We start from the raw sequence: 23233 nt of genomic DNA, 5'->3' as shown, positions 1-23233 counted from the left end.
AGGTGACAAACATCTTCCTTTCAGACAGGCAGGAGACGTTTATCCATCTGCCTAGCTATATTGAAACTAAGCAGTGTCTGCTTCGGTGGTTCTCTACCAGTGGTATGTGTACCCCTGGGGGTACGCAGAGATCTTCCAGGGGGTACATCAACTCATGTAGATATTTGCCCCGTTTTATAACAGGCTACATAAAAAGCACTAGTGAAGTCAGTACTGTACTAACTAAAATTTCATACAATGACTTGTTTATACTGCTCCATATACTACACACTGAAATGTAAGTACAATATTTATATTCCAATGGATTTGTTTTATAATGGTATGGTAAAAATGACAATGTAAGCAATTTGTCAGTGATAGTGGCTGTGACACTTTTGTATTTTTATGTCTGATTTTGTAAGCAAGTAGTTTGTAAGTGAGGTGTAACTCGTGGGTACCCAAGACAAATCAGACTCCTGAAAGGGGCACAGTAGTCTGGAAAGATTGAGAGCCACTGGTTTATTTCACAGTGGATACCTATGTGTATACAGAGCCATCGCCTAATCAAAATTAAGTAATTAACAAGCGATTGCAAACTCTACAGGAAGGAACAAACAGCAGTGCTGGTTTATGGCCAAAGGGGACAGGGTTGTTTTGACATATCTGGGGTTGCAAAGGGCCATCCTGGTGTGCTTCCCCAGGGGGTCAAGCTGCCAGCTGGCTTGTTTTATAAAAGGTGGATCACAGCCGGTCTGGCTGTTTGATGCTGGGAAAAGAACCTTGGGTGAGTTAACCTTTACCAGAGAGCGGAATGCCTTGTTCGTTAAGTTTAGGCTCTAGTGTACATGTTATTCTTTTATATGTACCGTATATACTCATTCATTAGCCCATTCGTTTATAAGCTGACCCCCCAAGATGGATAGGTAAAAATAGCAAAAACTGTATGACCCTTTCATAAGCCAACCCTATATTTCAGGGGTTTGCAAACTTTGGCTCCTGGCCCATTAGGGTAAGCCGCTAAGGGGCCTGGACATTTTGTTTACCTGGAGCGTTCACAGGCACAGAGCCCCTCAGCTCCCAGTGGCCATGGTTTGCTGTTCCCAGCCTATGGGAGCTGCGGGAAGCACTGTGAGCCGAGGGACGTGCTGGAGCACACTTCCCGCAGCTCCCATTGGCTGGGAACGGCGAACCGCAGCCACTGAGAGCTGAGGGGCGCTCCAGGTAAACAAAACAACAATGTATTAGATATTCAATTCAATAATTCCATAGAGCTTAAAATCATCAAATTTTGATGTAGACCCGTTGATAAGCCGACCTCCGCTCTTTGATACTTCACTTTTTTTACCAAAAATATTTGCCTGATGAAGGAGTATATACGGTAATCCTTTATTTCCAGTATTTCTGCTACTGTCATATGAGTCTCTGTTCTTTGTTAAATAAACGTAGACTTATTTTTGCTATAAACAGATCTCAGTGCTGTGTTTTAAGTGGAGCTCTGTGGTGGAACTGGTAAACTGGAGTGTACTATTCTTCCTTTGGGAGTAGAAGATCTGTGGATTCCGTGAGTATCCAGGGGCCCAGGGGCTGGAGATGCTTGGAGGACTTGGGGGCTAGAGTGAGACTATTGCTAATCTGTGAAGAAGGAGCAGGGCCTGCAGAGGCCTGGAGAGGAGTGCTTGTGTTGCCAGAGGCTGGTGATGTTGGGGAACAGAACCAAGGCCAGCACAGACACTGGTTTTTCACACTAAGGGCAGGTGGTAGTGAGGTCCCCAGGGTCCCCCTGGGAAGCGGCACAAAATGTGGCACGAGCAGATACCTTCAATCACTGTCTCTTCCCTGTATCTCTCCTCTCCTGACTCCTTGCTTTTGCCGCTGTTTCACTGGCGATGTTTTCCACAGCCTTGGGGAAGGATCTGCCTGCTGCTTCCTGTTTGTGGGTGCGAGCGAAACCTAGTTGTGATCCAACAGCACAACCTCCAGCCCTGATCTTCCCAGCACAGCAAGTGCACTGGGGGGCAGCTTGGCTGAAAAAAGCAATCTCTGCCCCCAGCAGTTTTCACTCCTGAGTCTGTTTCTGTTGCTCCTTTTCCCCTCCCCTATTGAGGAACTAGAGTGTTCACACCCAAGGACAGGAACGTAGGTCACTTCCCCTCTAAGGAATGGCCACACAGTTTTGTTTCCTGTGATAGAGGCAGCGCTTGCTGTTGGGAAGGGCGTCTGCTTCACCAATGTGCCCACCTTCCTTCTGCTAAGATTCCCACCCCATCAGTGGCGTGCAGTGCACATAGGATTGTGGGTGATGGGCATGGCTAAATGTGTCAGCCAGGTAGTTTGCGGACACTGCATATCAGCAGGGAGCAGGCTGTTGTAATCCCACAGAGAAATCCCTGGCGCGAATTCAGCCTTCTGGGGCTGACTGCTCCTAACTCACCTGTGATCTCATTGGATTTTGTAATCCGAGGCTGAGCCTAGACAATACTTGATGGAAGATCTGCAAGGAAAATTCAGATGCTGCAGGAAATGCAGGTGATTCAGTAGGAGCGTCTCTCCCTATTGAGTCAGTACTTATGTCCCAGCATGGTGCTGATGTGCCCTACTCTGCATGGGGTGCCATGCTTCAAATGAGTCATAAAAACAGGGACCTGTGACCACTTGCAGTTGTTACAACTCCCATGACACTTTTTTGGCAAGAGGTGGGTGTGTTAACCTTGTCATCCTGGCTAAGTTTCAATGTGGCTATTTAGATCCTGCCTCCCTAAATGCAAGTGCACGTGGATCGGGTGGTGGTCTCTCCCTGTGTGTGCTGTTACTGTAGGTAGTTAAACAGCTGCCTTGTCTCCCCGCCACCCCCCAGTGGTGGCTGTGCTACACTGATCAGTGGAGTCATTCCTCCAGGTGTGTCTCTGAAGTTGCTACTGTACATTGAGCTGGATGGCGATACAGAAACGTTAACTATTATCTCTAAGGGGAGCAGATGAGAGAGAAGGGGGAGGAGAGGATGGTAAAACAGTCTCTTAGATACAGCCTAATGAGCGGGAAACCCTGCCCTCCCACTCTGACTCGTTCATGCAGAACCAACAGGGGTCCACTGCACATTGGGTTTCTGCAGACCCCATCAAAATAATGTCTCTTGTTTCTCTTGTTTTCTTCAGGACATGAGTGATCCATTCTAAGGACAAAAACAGCTATTTAGAGACAGAAGGGGCTTTTTCTCCCTCTTCTGTAAAATGATAAATTAAACCTGTTTTCTACATGAAGGGAGGGAGGTGATAAAACAACATTTAGCACTGCCCAGTGGTGTGCAGTATCACCCACTAATCCTCCCAACACTCCTGTCCAGTAGGCTGAGGCACAGGGAGATTAAGGCCCCGATTTTTAAAAGTCTCCGCATACTTTGGGCATGTCCAGGTTTGGATGCCCCACTGGGGACACAAAGACTGAGATTTTCAAAGTGACTCTTGGTTCTGGGTGACCAGCTTGAGACAACTCAAAGATCTGATTTTCGGAGGTGCCAAACAGCTCCTCCCGGAGTGGTGGGTGGACAGCACTTCCGAGAATTAGGCTCACCGCCTCTCAACCTGGGCTCCCAGAAACAAAAGGCTTGTCTACCCGAGAAACCTGAACCAGTTTAGTGAAATCGGCTTGGAGACGCATTTAGTTAACTCAGTGCAGCCCACTTGTGTGGAGGCTCTTATTTTGGTTCCAGAGTGCCTTAGATCAGTTTCACTTACCTCAGTAAGGAAGCAGCTTATGCTAAACGGATAAAGCATTGCTGAACAGAAATAAGAGCATTCACATATGTGGGTTGCACTGATTCAACTGAATCACATTTTAAACCGACTTGGTTAACTTTTCTTGTGCAGACATGGCCGGAGGCGCTTAAAATTCGTGGCCACTCTTACAAAAATGTGGGCCCTCGGACCTGATTTTCAGAGGTGTTGAGCACTAGCTGAAGTCAATGGGAGCTGCAGGTGCTCAGCAACATGGAAAATCAGGCCTTAGTACTTTGTATACACTAGTGTCCCTCTAGTCCAGGAATGGGACAACTAGACTCGTGCTAGCATTAGTGTAGAAAAGCCTCAGGCCCTTCTGCCACCATGTCATACAAATCTGCTCAGATTTTTGTGCCATGATTGGAAAATTAACCTTGGCCCTGTCTGAACTAGTGCATAGTGCCCCTGCAGCTGTGCCGTGACTGGAATAGATATGCAAAGGTCTCTAATTCATACACACCCGGAGGCCAGAATTTTCCAAAGAGCTCAGCTCCTTTTTAGGCACCCAAAGACGTGGTCAGGTTTCCAGAACAGAGCAGCATGTTGACAGCTGAGCACTTTTGAAAATGTGGCCCTTATTTTGGTACCTTAAAGGGACTGGAGCTCTTTTAAAAATCTGACCCTACTTGTGGGTAGTGAGCATTTGAAGAGTTGGCTCCAAATGTCTTAAGTTGGACACAGGGCTGGCTCCAGCGACTTTGCCGCCCCAAGCGGCGGGAAAAAAAAAAGCCGCGATCGGCAGCAATTCGGCGGCAGCTTTACCGCTGCTGCTTCGTTCTTTGATGGCAATTTGGCAGCAGGCCCTTCCCTCAGAGACAGACTGAGGGACTTGCCGCCAAAGAGCCAGACGTGCCGCCCCTTTCCGTTGGCCGCCCCAAGCACCTGCTTGCTGCGCTGGTGCCTGGAGCCGGCCCTGGTTGGACACCAAAAAATAGGGGCAGCTTTTGAAGAGTCAGGCTGGAGGGATCTGTGGCAAAGCCAGAGTTAGGAGCTCTTAGTTTCCACTCCCTTTTATTACTAGCCCTGCTGTCTGAGTGCATTTCTAAATTATAGTTGCAAACTTGTGCCTCACCCTGACTGTGGGAAACAAGAGACCCTGGGTTGGGGGAATTCCACTGTATGCTACTGGCAGCTTCCAGCACCAGTGAATGAGTGTCGGTCTCCCTCCCTCCCTCTGCCCCTTGTCTGAGATGGCTCTGCCCTCTCTTGTGTTTGGGGGATGGGACAGGAAGGCCCTCTCTGCTGGCAGCCCACTAATTAGATAGGAATGTCATCTCCAGCACAGATGTCGACTCTGACCTCCCTTTAACCTCAGTGAAAATCAAAACAGAGGCAATGGAGCTTGGTTTTTAAATAATAATAATTAATAATAACGGGAATTTGGGAGAAGGGAGAAATCTGGCTCTCGGATAGAGGGTGTTCAGCACCCACTGTTACTGCCTGAGCTGCAGAATTGGAAGGGGTTGGCTCTAGCTCCTGACCCCCTCCCCAGAACAGGGAATCAGCACCGTCAAATGTTCTGGTGATGGCTTCTAAGGACTGGTTCTGACGGCTGGGTGTGTGGCCGCTGCCCTCTCTCTCCCAAACTGCCATCCTGGTGTAGTCACCCTCTGCAAGAGATGCCCTTGGTTTGTGGTTATTGTGCAAATACACTGGCTCCTGCAGTCCATTTTCTGCAACAGAAGTTGCCCAAGGTGGCTCATTGTGGCCTGAAGTCTTGCACTGATCCAGCCCTCCGCCAAACACAGTGGACCTGGTTGATCCAAGACATGGGACCGTGTGGGCGTTTGGAGCTAGGAATTCCCTCTGTGCCTCACATTGTTGCTGGTTAAAGGTTCTTGGTGTGAGGCATATGGCCACTGTGCCAGACTTCAGGTCTGGCATTTCACACCTGAACTGCATTGTTACTCCTCCCTCTCCACCCAAGCTGAACTGCCACAAGTTCAGCAGCCGGTGTTCCTAACATGTCCGGATCAGACTAGAATGAAGCTGTTTGCCTGCACCCTGAAGAACTTCCCTGAGTCACTTGTAAAACCAGTGCCATGTGACTTAGCTTTATTGCACTATTGTTTTTCTTCTACTGAAGCTTCCTATCAGTTCTTTTCTGTTTTCTCCCTGGTCCGAACTGGCCAAGAGCCTGACATGCCCCACCTTGCGCTCCCTAGAACTGCGTCCCTGCATCCTTACAGAGGCCAGTTTAACCTGGTTCTCATTTTTAAACAGTCCCCGCTTCTGCTTGGCTCTGAGCTCCAGGTAACCTCTACAATTCTTACAATCCCCTTGCCAACACTTTGGTACCAGTTTGCTCTGATTCCGAACTCCAGGTATTCTGAGACCTGTAGTCTCCCTGCCCCTGTCCAGACTCTGCCCATCCGGAGAGACAATCTGTACCATCTGTCTAGTTCTATGCCACGTCCATCCCCATAGTATCTAACAGCCTACAATCCCCACTCTGCATTCCCTCTGTCCTTCTCACCCTGTGCTTCCCTTGCCCTGAGTTCCAGCTCTGAGCTCTTCTCAGCCTTCCCAGTTCCCCACTTTGTCCTCTCTTGCCCAGAACCTTGACCCAAGCCTTTTTCCACTGATCCTACAACCTTCCCCTTCCCTTGGGCTCTTTTCACTAACCCCAAGTCCCTCCCATCCTTAGCTTCCCTGGGGTCAAATTGCCTAGGTTTCTGCTAGAGAAACGAGAGAAAAATCTTTACGATGACGTTGTGCTTGCTTTTCAGACAGTGATCAGTAGTAGCTCATTCTCTGTGCTGCTGGGACCAGGACATCACAGGAAGCACAATTGCTTTGCATTTATTTATCCCACAGCCTCCCCGCCCGGTGAGTTAGAACCTGGGACAAGTTCTGGGGTCTTTCTTTTAAAATAATGGCATTGAAATTATTAGTTACTCCACGAAACAATGTCCCTCTGCCATGTACATTGGCCAAACCGGACAGTCTCTACGTAAAAGAATAAATGGACACAAATCAGACGTCAAGAATGATAACATTAAAATACCAGTTGGAGAACACTTCAACCTCCCTGGTCACTCGATTACAGACCTCAAAGTTGCAATATTACAACAAAAAAACTTTAAAAACAGACTCCAACAAGAGAGTGCTGAATTGGAATTAATTTGCAAACTTGACACTATTAAATTAGGCTTGAATAAAGACTGGGAGTGGATGGGTGATTACACAAAGTAAAACTATTTCCCCATGTTTATTTCCCCCCCCTACAGTTCCTCACACCTTCTTGTCAACTGCTGGAAATGGGCTATTTTGAATACCACTACAAAAAGTTTTTTTTCTCTCCTGCTGATGATAGCTCACCGTAACCCACCGTTTCATGTTCTCTGTGTATATATATCTTCCTACTGTATTTTCCACGGCATGCATCCGATGAAGTGGGTTGTAGCCCATGAAAGCTTATGCTCAAATAAATTTGTTAGTGTCTAAGGCAGGGGTCCCCAACGCGGTGCCCGTGGGCGCCAAGGCGCCCCCGGGGGCATCTAAATGCACCCTCATACTGGCCAGTGGTCGAGCATCCACCAAAATGCCGCCAAAATTCAGCGGCATTTTGGTGGCGATGCCTCTGGATGACGCCGCTTGCCGCTGACGAGCAGCGTCATCCAGAGGCGTCACCGCTGAAATTCGGCGGCTGCTCAACCGCCACCACGGTCCTTTGTCTGGCGCCCGCCAGACGAAAAAGGTTGGGGACCACTGGTCTAAGGTGCCACAAGTACTCCTGTTCTTTTCATGAATCATTTGTGTATCTTCTATGACATCACAGCAGTGATGTGTCACTCTCCAGTGACACCATGCAGGGAAAACTGTTCTCTCCCACCCACCCCCGGCCACAGTATGGCATGATCTGTGTCTCTGAGCTTCAGAGTTGTTGGAACATAGTAATAACTGACAGGTGAGTAATTGAGAAGTTACCTGTCTAGATCTGAGCCCGCATGGAAACATGCCCACAGGTAACAAAAGAGAACTAGATCTCTGTGTGTTCAGCTGCAGAACAGCCTGAAAAGAGACAATATGCACAGACATTCATATATGCACATACTGAAATACCAAATGCATTCACAGCACCCATAGAGCCAACGCCTCAGCTGGTATAAACCAGCACACCTCCACTGACTTCAGTGGGGCTGTGCCCTTTTACAGCCGCTGAAGATCTGGCCCAAGATTTACAGTGTATCCACAAGCACAGACTCCTACTATATCAAGACGGACACCTGTATAATGTATACACATCAAGAAACACATGTCCATGCACACATACCAATACAGTGTATGCACACACTCAAACATATTCACAAAGACACACTCATGCACATATACAGGCACATATACTGTTAGGCAAGAGGAGATGTATACCAAAAATTATTTCCGCCACTTCTCTCGTTTTCTCTTCTTGCAGAATGGTCCTTATATTTCTCTAGCCCCATCTGTTTGGCATTAGACTTTCCTTAATTCAAATATGGGTCTCAAACACCTTTCCACTCCAATGCTTCCATGAACAGCTCTGGGGCTACAATCCACATTTCCACCTGCAGAATTTGACTCTTTCTATCACCATCAACAGCACTGCATGATGCCTCTGGAAGGCATGCTACCATAGTGTATCCATGGCAGGTGCCTCTTAGCCTTTATTTGTTAGAACAGTCGAAGCACAGATGCATTGGTTTAAATTTAAACCAATCCAGGTTATCTGCAACTGTGGCATGTAAACCTGGGTATCCATTAAAGGCTACAGCCTGTAGCATAAGAGCAAGTCCTGGACAGACATAGTGTTGAGGTAGCTAGAAGAGAAGTCTATGCTAGCACTTTTACTGTGCTTCAGTTTCCCCATCTGCAACATGGGTGCTGAGGATCAATGAATGTTTGTAAAGCACTTTGGCTGGAACTTTAATTCCGTGCTCCTGCTGGCCTTCCCCTACCCCCCTTTACCAAACTATTGCCACCAAACATACTAGACCACCCTCAGACTCCCCTTCTGCACAAGCTTTTCACCACTCCCTACACATTTAATTGTGGGTGTTTGGTGTACTAGTGTGTTATGCTGGGAGAGGGTCGTTTGGTACAGCTAGGGGGCTGAGTTAAGGCTGCAGTGTGTGGGTTTATAGCATCCTATAGTTACGGTAGGTGTGTGCCTGTGGGTGGAGGAGTAGAGAGTATGTACTGTTGAGGTGGTTTAACTTTTCAGTCTTTGCTTTTGTGCCAGGCACAGGGTTGCCAACATTGCATTTCAAAAATAAGGGACTGTTTCCATAGCACCCCATCCCACACCGCCTCCCGATATTATATTATTATTATTATTAATAATAATAATAATGGACAGTGTGTAATGGAGGTGCGGGGTAGCCAAGCCTCCCCAAATCTCACACTGCTGGGGGCGGGGCAGTGGCAGATTACCGCACGGGCCCTGGGCAATTTGGGGGCCCCAGAAAAATCTCCCCTTGCCACGTCCCTGGGGCTGGAGGAGCTCTCACACAGAGCTTTTGCAATCTCAGGGCTGCAGCAGGGAGGACCCTGGCGGGGGGAGGAAGAGGGGGATGGGATGGAATGGGGGCGGAGCCACAGGGGAAGGGGCAGAATGGGGGTGGGGCCTCAGGGAAAGGGCAGAACAGGGGAGGGGCTCCGAGCTTGGAACTCTGCTGCTGCGGCCCCCGGCCAGGGGAAAGGGGCTCTGCCACCCATGATAATAATAATGAATTAATTAATAAGCAGTGCTCACCTACATTTGCCAGGAGTATGTCTTGCAGCTTTTTGCAGCACTCAGCAACTCCTGATCTTGTTGGACAGAGATAAAAAAAAATGGATGTCCCTTGTAATGGGGGACTGTTGGCAAGTTGCCAATGGCAACCCTAGTCAGGCATGTTCTGTGTGTAGCAACAGTACATGCTTCACTATGACTGTTGTCTTTGTATTTACTTGTAACTAATCTCTAACACGGTTTGGTCGGCCAGCAGTAACAAGGTCAGAGTGTGCATAATGGCAGATCTGCCCAGGGAGATCATGAGGACCCTGCATGCATGTGCCAGGAAGGTTTGGATCAGCTAGAGTGCGGGTATGTGATCAGGTTGCCAGCTGCAGCCCTGCACGCAGTGTCTAAAGAGTAAAGTTTTACTTCTGATTGTTAACCCAGTATCACGACCGGATGGGAATTGGTTTCCGATCTCTGATGCTGGGGGCTCTCCAACCCACTTCCCCAGATACTGTGCAGGTCACAGATGAGGTCATTTTGCTGCTATGTAGCTGCAGTCTGCTGGAGGTATGTGGGGGAAGAAGGAGGGGGAAGTAGGGGTGGGTGGTTTCTTTGCACTTTCAGAGATTTGAACAGCTGGATTCAGTGAGGGTTCCCAGGGCTTTTCCCAGGAACTAAGTCAGTGGGCTTCTCAAGCATGTAGCATGGGAGCAACATGTACAAATAGTGGCCCTTGAGGCTCCGCCTCTGCTGAGCTCTGTGAAAGTCTCCATTGTCCATATAAGGCTACAGTTGTCACAAAGAACCATAAATAGTTGTGTTGTCATTACCTGCTGCCTCATGAGTATGTACTAACCAGGGCATCTCTGCAAGTCAGGTCCTCCTTCCTGTTTGGAGTGACCTAGTCTCCTCTCCCTACCCATGCTCCATGAAGATAGCATTTTCCAAAATAGCATGGATGTCTATACGCACGCGCACACACGCATGCACACATACAGAGAGCCTGATTCTCTGTGCCCTTTGCCTTGTGCAATCATTTCACACACACACACAGAGCCTGATTCTCTGTTATCTTTGCCTTGTGCAATCATTTCACACACACACACACCAAGCCGCTCTGTGCCCTTTGCCTTGTGCAATCATTTCACTCATACACATACACACACAGCCTGATTCTCTGTGCCCCTTGCGCAATCATTTCTCTCTCTCTCTCTCTCTCTCTCACACACACACACAGCCTGATTCTCTGTTATCTTTGCCTTGTGCAATCATTTCACACACACACCAAGCCTCTCTGTGCCCTTTGCCTTGTGCAATCATTTCACACATACACATACACACACACACACACACACACAGCCTGATTCTCTGTGCCCTTTGCCTTGTGCAATCATTTCATACACACACACAGAGCCTGAGTCTCTGTTATCTTGGCCTTGTGCAATCATTTCACACACACACACTCACACACACCAAGCCTCTCTGTGCCCTTTGCCTTGTGCAATCATTTCACTCATACACATACACACATACACACACAGCCTGATTCTCTGTGCCCCTTGTGCAATCATTTCTCCTTCTCTCTCTCTCTCACACACACACAGCCTGATTCTCTGTGCCCCTTGTGCAATCATTTCACACATACACATACACATACACACACACACAGCCTGATTCTCTGTGCCCTTTGCCTTGTGCAATCATTTCACACACACACACACAGCCTGAGTCTCTGTTATCTTGGCCTTGTGCAATCATTTCACACACACACACACACACACCGAGCCTCTCTATGCCATTTGCCTTGTGCAATCATTTCACTCACACACACACACACACACACACAGAGCCTGATTCTCTGTGCCCCTTGTGCAATCATTTCAGACACACACACACACAGCCTGATTCTCTGCTCTCTTTGCCTTGTGCAATCATTTACAACAGAGCAAAGTAGATTTAAAATGCTACCAAATCAGCAGGCACACTGGGGTCAATACGACAAGGTGGAGACTCAGGCCCCCACTCTCTCACGGGATTACTGTGTTTTTATTCCGGGACTGTGGTGCCTGTTGCCCTTTCGCCACTGGCAAGGATGGCGCTTTTGTTCTTTAAGTGAGCTGTTTTACTTGTGGGGGAGGGGACAGGAAGAGAAAGGAAAAAGCTCAGCAGGCACAAAATTAAACAGCAGAGAAAAGAGAGAGAGAGAGAGAATAACAAGCCCTTAAGTCCTGCAGAGGAAAATATGCTCCCCAAAGGCTTATCCCTCTTTTGAAGATGCAGCGTGTTCCTGGTAGGGGTGGCCAAGTACAGAGGAGACCTCCTATATGCATGGAAGGACACACTCCAATAAAGAAGATGGTCCAGTGATTAACGCAGTAGCCTTGGGCCTGGGAAATTGTTACAATCCCTGTTGTACCACAGATGTCCTGTGTAACCTTGGCAAGTCACTTATCCTCAGTTGTTCATTTGTAAAATGGGCTAATAGCACTGCCCTACCTCACAGGGGTGTTGTGAGGAGACAGGCACTAAAGATTGCGAGGCACTTGGATGCTATGGCAGCAGTGGCCAGAGAAGTGCCAGATCCAGAAACAGAAAGGCAGTGTGGTCTGAGAATCAGTATAGTCTAGTGGACAGGGCACTGGACTGGAAGTCAGGAGACCTGGTGGGCCAACTCACTGGCCAATATGTCAAATATAGTTCCCAAGAGCAGCAGAACTTCTGGCCTCTTCTTTGGGGTTTCTTTCTGTAACAAAACAGTGTCAGCGCATCTCAGAACAAATCTTTCCTAGACTCTCTAATTCCTCCCTGAAAGTCAGGGCCTCCTGCCTGATCTTTCCAAAAGCTCTTCTGGATCCTTACCCCAGCCTTGCATCTCCCTGCCACCAAGCTGTCATGTGACCCCTGGTTACCTCACTCAGCCAGTTGGTCAGATCCTTGACCAGGCCGCTGGGTCACATGCATGTGTCCCATGATGAGGGCACTGTTACACCTGGGTTGTATTCCCAGCTCTACTTATGTCTTGCTGTGTGACTAAAGGCAAGTCACTTCCACTCTTTGTGCCTCTGTTTCTCCTCACACCCTTTATCTGTCTTGTCTGTTTAGACTGTAGACTCTTTGGGGAAGGACTGTTCTCTCATTATGTTTGTACAGCACCGAGCACAATGGGGCCCTGATCTTTGCTGGAGGGTATCTAGATGCTAGTGCAATACATATAATAATACAAACAGAGACAGAAGTGCTCCTGTCATAGGTGCCCTAATACAAGGAGGAATGGGAATGCTCCTGATAGGGGGAGGCAGTGGGTTGACCTTCTGCTCAGGGAAAGGCAGGGATGTCCACAATGGGACACACTCCAACTAGAGGGAAGGACAAGGATGCTCCTACTTGGGAGTTCTGATGTTGTGGATGATGGGTTTGCCCTAACCTTAAATAATAATCCTTTCCATATCCTCTGGCAGTCCAGAAGCCATAGACTCTATTATGAGCCAGTGCCCTTAACCAGGCTGAAGGCCCTGTTGTGCTGAATGTTGTGTACACACATACTCTCTCTCTCACACACTCCTCCCCTACTTTCTGGGCAGCTGCATGGATGCAAAGGGAACTTTTTGAGCCCAAAAACTCAGATGTGGGAGTGTTGCATCTACTTGTGCTGTTTGGGGCACCTTTGGAAACATGTCCTTAGAGGAGTTGGGAAGCAGGGTGTGGTGCTACACGTCCTCTCTTCCTGACTGAATCATGAAGCGGCTCCCTCATGATTCTGGGTCAAAGGGTGTCACTCCACCTTTCCTCATAAACCAAGGTTAGAATACACCTAGCATTAGGACCTGGCTGCTTTCATCCGGGTTTCCTGGCTTTGGAGTCACTGCAACAGGGCACTGCTTTCAGGTGAGGGGAGGAAAAATCCCCTTTGAGCCCACAGGCAGCCCCACCCTCTGCACCACTGTGAGCCCAGTTCCTTGCTTGGAGAGAAGGGAGATGCTAATGTGCATGTGTCTGGCACTTCTCTCCTTAAACGGTCTGGTGCCAAATGGTGAGGTCATCGTTTGTTATCAGGATTAAGCATTAGTTTGCAGAGGCCACTCCTTTCCCTGCTGGAGCTCTATGCTGCTGTGTGCCTGAAGGTGTGCTGAGCAGCCACTCAGGAAGCAGGGAAGATGAAAGGAATACACTGGGTGCCAAGCAGGGAACTCTGCCTTACCAGCCAAATTAATAGAGATTGATGGGAGGGGTCACAGCTCTCAGCCACCCTTAGTTTTCTTCCTCTCCTCCCAGGGGGCTGCACCCAGAGTCCATCCCAGGTGCACAGAAATCCAGTTCAGGTTCTTCCCTTCCCCACAGAGTCCATCCCAGGAAACACAAAATCAGGACTCTCTTTTGAAAGGAGACTTTTAAAGGTGGCCTGCAAAGAACCTGTATCCTTTTGTCCTTTATGTTGCAAAAGGAAATTTTTCTGTCCTTTCTTTTTCTGCTTGATTTTTACATTACAAATTGTCTGCCCTTGGAAACTCTGTGGTACGTGGAGGACTAGTAGCATAATGGCATGACAAGAAAGTCAAAGTTAAGCTATTAAGAGGGGAAAAGATACTCTTTAAGAGTCTTTGGGTATTTGTTAATTCCGGTGCCTAATTAACACTCCACAAAGAAGCCTTGTTAGAGGTTCCACACCCCACCTGAATATGCTCCGAAATATGCAAGAGATCGTCCAGCACAATGGTTTTCAACCTGTGGGCCATGGACGGTTGAGGGGTCCACAGACTATGTCTAAGATTTCAAAAGGGGTCTGCACCTTCATTTGATATTTTTAGGGGTCCACAAATGGAAAAAAGTTGAAAACCACTGCTCTAGCGAAACCAGATCACAGCCTCAGCATTCCTAATATTCCTAAGGTACAAAAAGAAGCGGAATCCATGCACACTTTTTTCTTTTTCTTTTTTGCAGGGGGAGGAAGAATCCTTTTAGACTTTTACTTTTTTAAGCAAAAAATGGCACAACCCTAATGTTTTAAATGTCTCTTGTGGGTCCCGTTTAACACTAGGCTCATACTCTGTGATGTGTAGGAACTCACACAGTGGTGGTAGTGGTAGTGGTGGGGTTGTGGATTTTTTTTGGATTGTGGTGTTTGGTAGGAGAATTTTTGCGGGAAAGTTGAATCACTTGTTTTCATCTTTCTGCTTCTTCCCTCCCACATCTAAAGAGGTAGTTTTTTGAAATTCAAAAGCTGTGCAGCAAGACAATAGGTCTTTATACATCTACATTCATTTATGAAGACTCAAAGAGCAGTATAGGCCTTTGTGAAGTACATGCAGGTACTTAGACTTCATAGTTGTTAAACTACATTTATAGGAAGCAGAGCAGCAAAATAACAAGTGGTTTCAGCATGCTTTACATACATTTAAGTTATGAATAAACAGACAATGGAAAGAGGGAGTGGACAAGAATATTTCCTGACTTAGGTTTATTGATTCACTGGGTGGAGGGGAATTGGCTTATCTTTTTATTTTGTGTTTTGCATCTTCACCACATTTTTCTTAGCCCCAATAATAATCTCCCAAATCACCTTTATCATTCTAATAAACCAGAGTAGAAAGTAGCAGACCTTGTTCCCAGCAGGAGTCCATTCACCTGCTTCCCACACTTCAAGTTGTGGAATGTGCCAAGACCAACAAAAGGCCCCTGGCTCCATCTTTTTTGTGGCCTTGGTTCATCCAACTCTCTCATACTTCCTGATATCTGAAAAATACATGAGGAATTGGTGCCAGCCCCAGGATCTTCCAGCCCAGGGGCCAATGGGTGCCTCACTACTCTTTACAGGGGCTGTGTGTTTATTAAAACACTCAGGATGCTTTCTTCATTCGAGGCTTATCACTGGAAATGGAAGCTGCAGGTGCTTTGATAAATGGAATTAAAAGGTCAGGTGGTTTAACTGGAGCTTCTATCAGCCTCTCTGCTGAAAGATAACTTCCTGCAGGGAAGACACCTCGGTATATCTCCATCAATATCACCTACCTCCTAAAGTGATAACTCCTCAGTGGGTCTCCAGAGCTATCTTTCCACCTCGCACAGTGCTAATGCCTCTGCCTTGAATGGCAATACTGTCAGTTCAAGCATCTGTTGTCCCCAGGCTGCCTCTGCACATCTGACAGCACACACAAGTTAAAGAGAACAAGGAACAGTTGCCTCAGCTCAGCTGTACTCAGCTCCCCACTCTGGCCATGTGTTTCAGAAGGAAGGGAGGGAGAGGAATAGATGACTGGGCAGTATAGAATGGTCCAAGCTGATAGTGGGAGGCAGGAGAAGTTGGCAATGTGGTAGGAGATTAGAGGAGGCTTGCTAGAGAGCAGAAGAAAAGTCCCAAATGTGGGAGGGAATCTTGGCAGAGAAGCAGGTGGGATACTTGAACAAAGCATGTAGTGACTCCAGATGCATAAAGCTCGCAATGTGTGATACCAAGTGTTGGTGGGAGTGTTTACAAGACCTGCAGTTGAGCTGCATACATAAAGTATGTAGCATCCACTGATAAAGAATGCAGCTTAAATCATTCCCACAGCTGAGGGTGAATACTTATGGGGAAGGAATACTGAACCACCCCTCCACACATAGACACTCATTGGTTACCAGAGCTGTAGCTCTACCTTTGGCACTATACCCAAAGCCAAAAAGAATGGCTTTGATTGGACCAGTTTGATTGCTGGCAGCCAGAGGGAGTCTCTTTAATTGAGGATAGCTGTGAACTACCAAGGTTGTGATCACCAGCATGACAGCAAAGTCATGATAAGACTCAAAATGACTCCTACAGTATTGGAAAATTCCTCACTCCTGGGATCTTTGGGGCACACTAGAATATTTCAGGCTAGTCTCATTTTGTCCTCAGTCAATAGGGTAGAATTAAAACCACAGAGCCATTTTAATGTGAGCAAATATTTGGTCTTAATTACCACTGAAGGTTAAGCCCAAGGCAAACACCAAACCTAATGTTAACTGGGAAGGCAGTGTCAACAGAACAAATGGTCATATGGCAATCTAAGAAAGGAGAGGTGCCATACCAAATCTAGGGGCACCCTTCCTTCCACTCCACTGAATCCCAGGACTAACTTATTTTCCTCTGCTCCCACCGTTTGAACCTTGGGAACAAAGAAAAGAGATTTAAAAACAAACAAACAAACAAACAAAAACAGTCTCCAGTTAGATTCCTTACTTAGCCTTTTAGTCAAAGGCCCATAGACAATAACTGAGAACAATGTAAGAAATAGTTAAACACCATTCATGTTACTGGGTTGTTGGACTAGAAAGAGCACAGTTATATCTGCCAAATGACACCACTTCAGTCAATTCTCTGTGTCTCCCAGTCTAGTGACTGGACTTATTGTGCTGCATTTTACCTCATCCAAGACTCAGCCTGGATCCCTAAAAAGGAAGGTAGTGGCTCTGACAGAAATCTCCACATAGCCCAACCAGGCTGAAGAGAGAGAAGCAGCATTTAGCTGGATCTTATAGTTACTTTAGAGTCTGTCATTTTTCTCAGTGTCCTGTTAAGGCAGGCAAGTTTGTTTGCCATCCCAGTTCCATAAACATGATGGCTGGGGAGAGGGGGTTGGAGGTTGGGAAGGGATATTATTCTGCTCTTCTCAGCTTTATCCCTTTGCTGAGTAAGAAGAATGCCCCCACGTCCTTCTAAACTCAGGAATCTGAAGCATTTCTTACCCCCTCTGAGAAAGGGGAGGAGGAGTCTGAGATGCTGAGAAAGATCCTGAAACAATTGTAAAGCCACAGAAATGTGAGACAGCAATGGTGAGATGAGGATATGACGTACAGGCCTAAGATTAGAGTATATCTCACTGGCCGATTTGCTACTGAAATAGGTATTAAGAAGTAAAGAGCCACTATTCTTGTCTTATGTTATGTAGGCAACAGGATGTGTTCTAGAGATGTTCTGGTGAGGTCTGGGTGAACCAGAGGCAGGTAGACAGCTCACAGCCCAGATCTAGTCTTTGGCACATAGATACCTTTGCTGGGTGATCCTTACCTCTGTTGGCCCTTTTGTGCAGTTTCACTGGATGACAGCCTTGCACGATATTGAAAGCCAGGTAGCAAATGCTGAACAGGAAGAAAATAGGGCAAGAGGAGCTGGAAATGAGAATGAGGGGGACAAACTGAGGTAAAAAACAAGCACTGTGCATGCTCTTAGAGATGACAATAATGGGCACATTAGAAATCTGTAGAGTAGGTTAGATTGTAAGCATGCTCTGAGACATTCTTGTTAGTGCGTAGGTCAGGAATGTGATCTCCCCAACTTTACATCATGCGGGTATAATCCCAACACAGCATTTGGAGGAAATCATAAGCTCCAAGAACAGATTTCAGGTCATCAGACCTGACAAGATTGTCCTCTGCCTGAGATGGGAATACAGCCTTCATTTAAGTGTATTTCTGGAGAGGATAAAACCATGTTTCAGTTGTGTCAAGGTACAACTGTGCTGTAACATTATCCCCCAAAATGGTAGTTTTGACACTGTAGTATCTGTGCCATCTGCTGGGGAGGACTGCTGGGGTGCAGGGGAAACACTCTAGACATGTAACAACAAGGTTCTCCTGTTAATTGCATCCCACTCGACTGAGAGCACAGATGTTGGATGCATGTGATATTCTGCTGTGGACTTTGTCACTAATGTGTTAAGAAAATGACCACAGTTTTCTTCTTTGTTAAAGCAGAAGCAAGAACTGTGGTGATGGGGTAGGAGTTTAGCAGGTTATGAAGAATCTTTCTATTCATTCACTTAGCACAAAAGTGAGTGGATTGCGGGGGCACATTTGATAGGATTTTACCATAGACTGGCATGAAGCAGTTGTATTTTATAGGCAGTATGCTGCATTAAAACTACAGTGCATCATGCACATTCGCTCTGGCCTCAGGAGAGGACACACTAGGACAAGCCATTGAGCCCACAACTTCTGTACAGCTTTGCAGAGTGCTCCTGGCCCCCCGCCATAACTCAAGTGAGCAGAACCAAAACTCATGCTCAGGTGACCAGAAGTCAAACCTAGGTCATCTAAAGCGCTAACCTCTAGGACATGGAACCAGTCTTGTTTCTTGTTTTTAAGTTCATGGTTCTCCTCTGCCAGTGATCAAAGAGCTGAAATCTGGTTCTTGTACTGGAGAGGAGTGGAGGGGCACGGGCATATATAGGAAAGGGAAGTTGTGTACTCTCTAACAGTTGATGACTTTCCCAAAAAGATTTGGCACTGAATGGATACAGTTCAGGGCACATAGGGAAAGAGGGAGTAGTAAAGGAAGAAGTTCATAATGCCTGTTGTTCCGTTCTCCCATGCATCTGCCTCCAAAGTGCTGTCTCCTGTTGTTATCGTGTGTGAACTCAGGCTATAACCTGCACCTATAGCAGCCACCAGCACTTGCTACAGCTTTATAAAGCCAATACTGAGTATTCTTGAGGGACCCTACATTTTGGACTTTCAGTGAAGTTCCCTTTGTTGGTATTTCAGACACCACAGAGCTCTTACCAATACTATGTTGTGACATTCTGCAGCTCTGTACACGTGTGGTTTCTTAACAAAGTCCCTGTGGTTAGCATTTAGCAATACGCCTTCTCTGAGGTAAACAACTTTACTCCCTTGTCTCTTTTCTTCTTTTCTTCTATCAAATTTTGGCTAGAAACACTGCAAAATAAAAGCAGAGATTTTATCTGCAAAACATTAGGAAAGTGTTTTCATTATTAAAGTGTACTTAGTTGCTGGCCAAAGGTGCTGGCCTATTTGACAGGCTTGGAGACCGAATCCCCTGTTCATCTCAGGAATGGTATAGCTTGGGCAAGAGAAGTTCAAGTCTCTCTCTCTCACACACACACACACACACACACACACTCTCTCTCTGCCTTGCCAATGAGCCTCAATCCTGACCTATCTTAGATTTGCCTAAGAAAAAAGGTTGCACTTAAAATATTTGGCCCAGTGCCTTACATGCCTGGCACAGCACAATAAAGCCATTGAGATATCTGAATATCTAACCTGGTGCAATATATGCACAGAGCATGTCTGGCAGCCTGCCTCATTACATGCACCAAGCACACTTGGTCCAGAGCATAATCACGGACTTCCAGAGAACAATCAAGTGGTTGCAGAGCAAAACATCCCCAGAACAGTGTGCTTCTAGAGCTGGATCAGTCACCATGGTGCCAAATCCATTAAAGCAAAATGAAGGGCAAGCTTAAAGAGAAATCAGAGTTGGGCAGGATTTGTGTCTATAAGGGAAGGAAGAAGGATATTTCCATTTTCTATGCAGAGCAATACTTCAGTTGAAAAACAAATGACCATGGAGTACCCCGACAGTCAATATGTATGGAAGATTACATTCACCACATTAGACAGGAAATCTTTCATAGGTGATGTGATTGCATTTCAAAATGTACAGGGTTGGTGCTATTTGGGAGACCTGGGCTTGATTCCTGAACACAGGTGAGAGGAGACAGTGTTTTCAACAATCCACAATCCCTGATAGATTGGGGTGTCCTGGAAGCTGATTGGTTGGTGAGGAGACAATTGTAACTCTGGATGCTAATTGCCTAGGAGAAGATGTGCTTCAGAATTCTAAAACCTGAATGCTGATTGACTAGGAAAGAGGTGTTTCCAGACACCGGGTAATACTGGATACTGCTGGTTAGTTGTTGAGGAGGTGATGACTTAAAATTCAGATAAAGACAGTGGCGGATTTGTTCTTCCAAAAGGATACTGTTTGCACATATTGTCCAGCAATAAATGTTATGATTGGAACTGGTCAGAAGGATCAAATAAAAATTGCATGAGCTTTTAGGACATAACAGGTGCACTCAACTTGCATGGCTTCACAGGAAAACTTTTTGATTACACTTTTGTATGTATTCCTCCTTTTCAGGGTGACTGCTGCCACCACAAAACAAAAGTCTCTGTACACTGTAACTGGCATGCATAATCTGGTGCTAACAAAAAAACAAGCAAAGGAAACTAGCCATTTCAAACCTCAATCACCTTACACACAGAAATATTAGCATTAGAGAACAATTAAGAATGTTCAAAAGAAATTTGACATTTTTCCAGGAGGGAAAAGAGGGTGCAAAATTACAGTAACTGTGGTCCTAACTACTCTCCTTTCTATAATCTTTTCATTTCTCAGCCAAGTGGTTGGGAAGGCAGCTTCCTCTCATTCTTTAATAGCTTATTGCACATTAGTATCTTTGACCATTTTCAATCTCAGTTTCACGCCAGCCATAAAATTTAAACTACTTTCCAGTAGTAAACAGCCTTTTTTATGCTGCTACTGATGGCTCTCTCTCTTTTCTACATGCATTGTTGGACATAATGGACCATTCCATCATCTTGGGCTACATGAATACTGTTGATTATGCATATGTCCCTGGTTCCCTCTTGTCCTACCTCCCTTGCATTCTCTGTCTCTGCTGGTAGCTCTTTTTCTACACCAAGACCTGTCCTGTATGAAGTCCCACAGAGTTAAATTTTCAGCCCTCCTATTCTTTTCCACCAGCATTCTTCTCACTCATCTGTATCTTTAACAATACCACTTTTATATCCCTGTTACTTAGCTGTACATATCTTTCACCACCTTTACTCACTGCTCCCACTCCACCTTTTGTGGCGTGATCAAGTAAACTTTTTGTAGCTTTGTTTCAACTTCCTTAGATAAATCTAAGACAGAAGTGCGTCTCTTGGGCAAGAAATGCTTGCTCAAACACATCTTCATTTCTTCTAATTCTTTTTTCAGTTGAAGTCTCTCTCATTTGCTTCTTCTGTAGATAAGCTTAGTATGATCCTTGATCTTTCTTTATTTTATATTGTCTATGCCTGTGAAACTGCCTACCTCAGAAGGCTGTTATGAGCTCTATATGGGTGGTACCTTGTATTTTTATTTACCTGTAAAGTGCCTGACACATATATAGTAACCCCAACCCTAATAATTAATAGCTAAGTATTCCTATCAACATTTCTGCAACACTGTTCATGGTTCACTGCCCCTGTCTTCTGAAAGCCTTAGCCATTCTTTCTCACCTCTCATCTTGGCTATTACATCCCCCTCTTCTGTGGCCTCCCTGTATCCCAGGTCACTAAATTTCAGCAAGTGAAGAGTGTTGTTGTCTATGTTCTTGCATGCACAAGAATGCACAACTACATCACCTCCATCCTTCCACAGCTCTATTTCTCCATTCATTTCTTAATCCCTTTCAATGGTCCCTATTTTTAAAGACCAATTGTAAAACAAAGAAAAATTGATTTGTGCCCTTTCCTGCTCCTTAAAAATGGGTTAAGAATATCTGATATATAAAGACAGTTATTTTCACATTAGAAATATTAGGCTCTGCTTTCTTTTTCCTAGATAATTTTGGCAAGATCTTTGGAGGACCAGGAATATACCCCATCAGAGGAGGCTGAAACCTGGGCTGTAATTCTGCCAGCCCCCAAAGAGAAAGAAGGCAGGAGATATTGAGGCATACACTGTGTAAGAAAGGGAAGGCACTGGAAACCACCCAGTGAAAGAAAGGGTCTGCTTAGGCTGGCACTGGCCAATGGGTTGTAGTTTTTAAAGTGACTGGCGGACAATTGTAATTTTTACAGATGAAGAATTCCAGAATGGCCTGGCGCTGCCCAGGATGGGCCCAGTAGCCCCTGGCCCAGGGATCTCCCAGCTGGCCCTGGTGGGGGAGATGCCAGAGGAAGGGCAGGGCCATGGGACAGGCCTGGCGCTGCCACCCAGGGGCTGTGTGGGGTGGTGAAGGGGATGGTGGGAGTGTAGCTGTGTCTGTGCTTCACAAGGGCTGTGGTGACTGCGGGGCATGGAGGGGAGGCTACTCTCTGCCCCCTCCCCCGCCTATCAGCTCCTCTGATCCTCCCCGCACCCGCAGGACACACTCGGCAGGCCGACTCTAGTTCTCATTGGCTGGCCAAGTTGTCAATCTGCGCCCCTCCCAGACTGAGCGCCCATTGGCTGGACTCTTCACTCTCGAGCGTTAGACTCACCTCTTCCTAGAGGCGCCTCCTCGACCGCTGTTGGTTATGGGCGGAGTCAATCAGAAGCAACCCGTGTTTCTATTGGAGGATGGTATGGAAATGGGCCGGAACTGTGCCTTGGCCGCGGCCGCTCCGCCCGGCTTGAAACCTCGCAGTGCCGGGGAGTTGGAGGTGTTAAAGCCGGAGCAGCGCGGCTGGCGAGCGAGCGGTGAGTCTGTGCAAGGAACCGGCCCCGAGGACCAGTCTCGCACCGCAAGGAGCAGGCGCCGCCGCTGCCGCGGCTCGTCCCAGGCTTTGACCGGACTCAGGTGAGGTGCGGGCGGGGACGAGGAACGCAGCGCTCGCGCTTGGTTCTCAGGGTGGCGCTGGCGGCTTTGAGAGTGGGCAGGCTCGGGCGGGTCTGCTCCGGTGCCTGGGAGCCGCTTGTCTCGCCAGCGGGCTGGGGCCCGGGCAGTGGCTTTGCCCGGCCTGGCAGCAGAGCCGTTACCTGCCGTCTTCTCCCCCCCTTCCCCCCGGCCGGAGAGCGGACACGGGGCATCCGCAGGGGCACGGAGGTCGCCCCCGCCCCGTGCAGGGCAGCGCGCTGGCAGCCCTGCCCACAGGGCGAGCCCTGGCCCGGGGCGGCGGAGCACGTGCCCGCGCCTCTCTGCGGGGGCGGCGTTGTGCCGCGGGCGGTCCCTGCCCGGCGCTGGGTGGGTGCCGCGCGCGCGGGCTGATTTTTCTCTTCAAACCGCCCCCCCCCCGGCTCAGCGCGCGAGTAACGGGCGGGCGA

General features: G+C 47.3%; 1 protein-coding gene and 1 long non-coding RNA gene across 13 annotated transcripts in view; one reads left to right on the top strand and one right to left on the bottom strand.

Moving 5' to 3' along the window:
• The window catches only part of LOC120371310, a 43769-nt gene extending 21160 nt beyond the window's left edge, over positions 1-22609 (bottom strand). For 2 of the 12 annotated variants that reach the window (XR_005584265.1, XR_005584266.1), the window contains exons 1-9: positions 22471-22609; positions 18970-19125; positions 17477-17577; positions 16497-16574; positions 15460-15589; positions 15050-15183; positions 7683-7766; positions 2411-2470; positions 1796-1906 (exon numbers count right to left, since the gene is read on the bottom strand). This is a non-coding gene — a long non-coding RNA (uncharacterized LOC120371310). Of the gene's footprint in view, positions 1-1795; positions 1907-2410; positions 2530-4792; positions 5363-7682; positions 7767-9483; positions 9540-15049; positions 15184-15459; positions 15590-16496; positions 16575-17476; positions 17578-18969; positions 19126-22470 lie in introns of those variants that run through there. The other 10 variants (XR_005584269.1, XR_005584276.1, XR_005584277.1 and 7 more) reach the window with 10 other exon arrangements.
• Positions 22610-22630: 21 nt separating this feature from the next.
• Positions 22631-23233, top strand: part of MYH9 (myosin heavy chain 9) — a 97641-nt gene continuing 97038 nt past the window's right edge. The window contains exon 1 of the mRNA XM_039486902.1: positions 22631-22769. The gene's annotated coding sequence lies outside the window, so the exon portion shown is untranslated. The remainder of the gene's footprint in view (positions 22770-23233) is intronic.

This window comes from Mauremys reevesii, linkage group 1 (genome assembly GCF_016161935.1).
Source record: "Mauremys reevesii isolate NIE-2019 linkage group 1, ASM1616193v1, whole genome shotgun sequence".
In the NCBI taxonomy this organism is placed as follows: Eukaryota; Metazoa; Chordata; order Testudines; family Geoemydidae; genus Mauremys; species Mauremys reevesii.
Note: the sequence above shows the minus strand (reverse complement) of the source record. Positions and strands in the feature narration are given on the sequence as shown.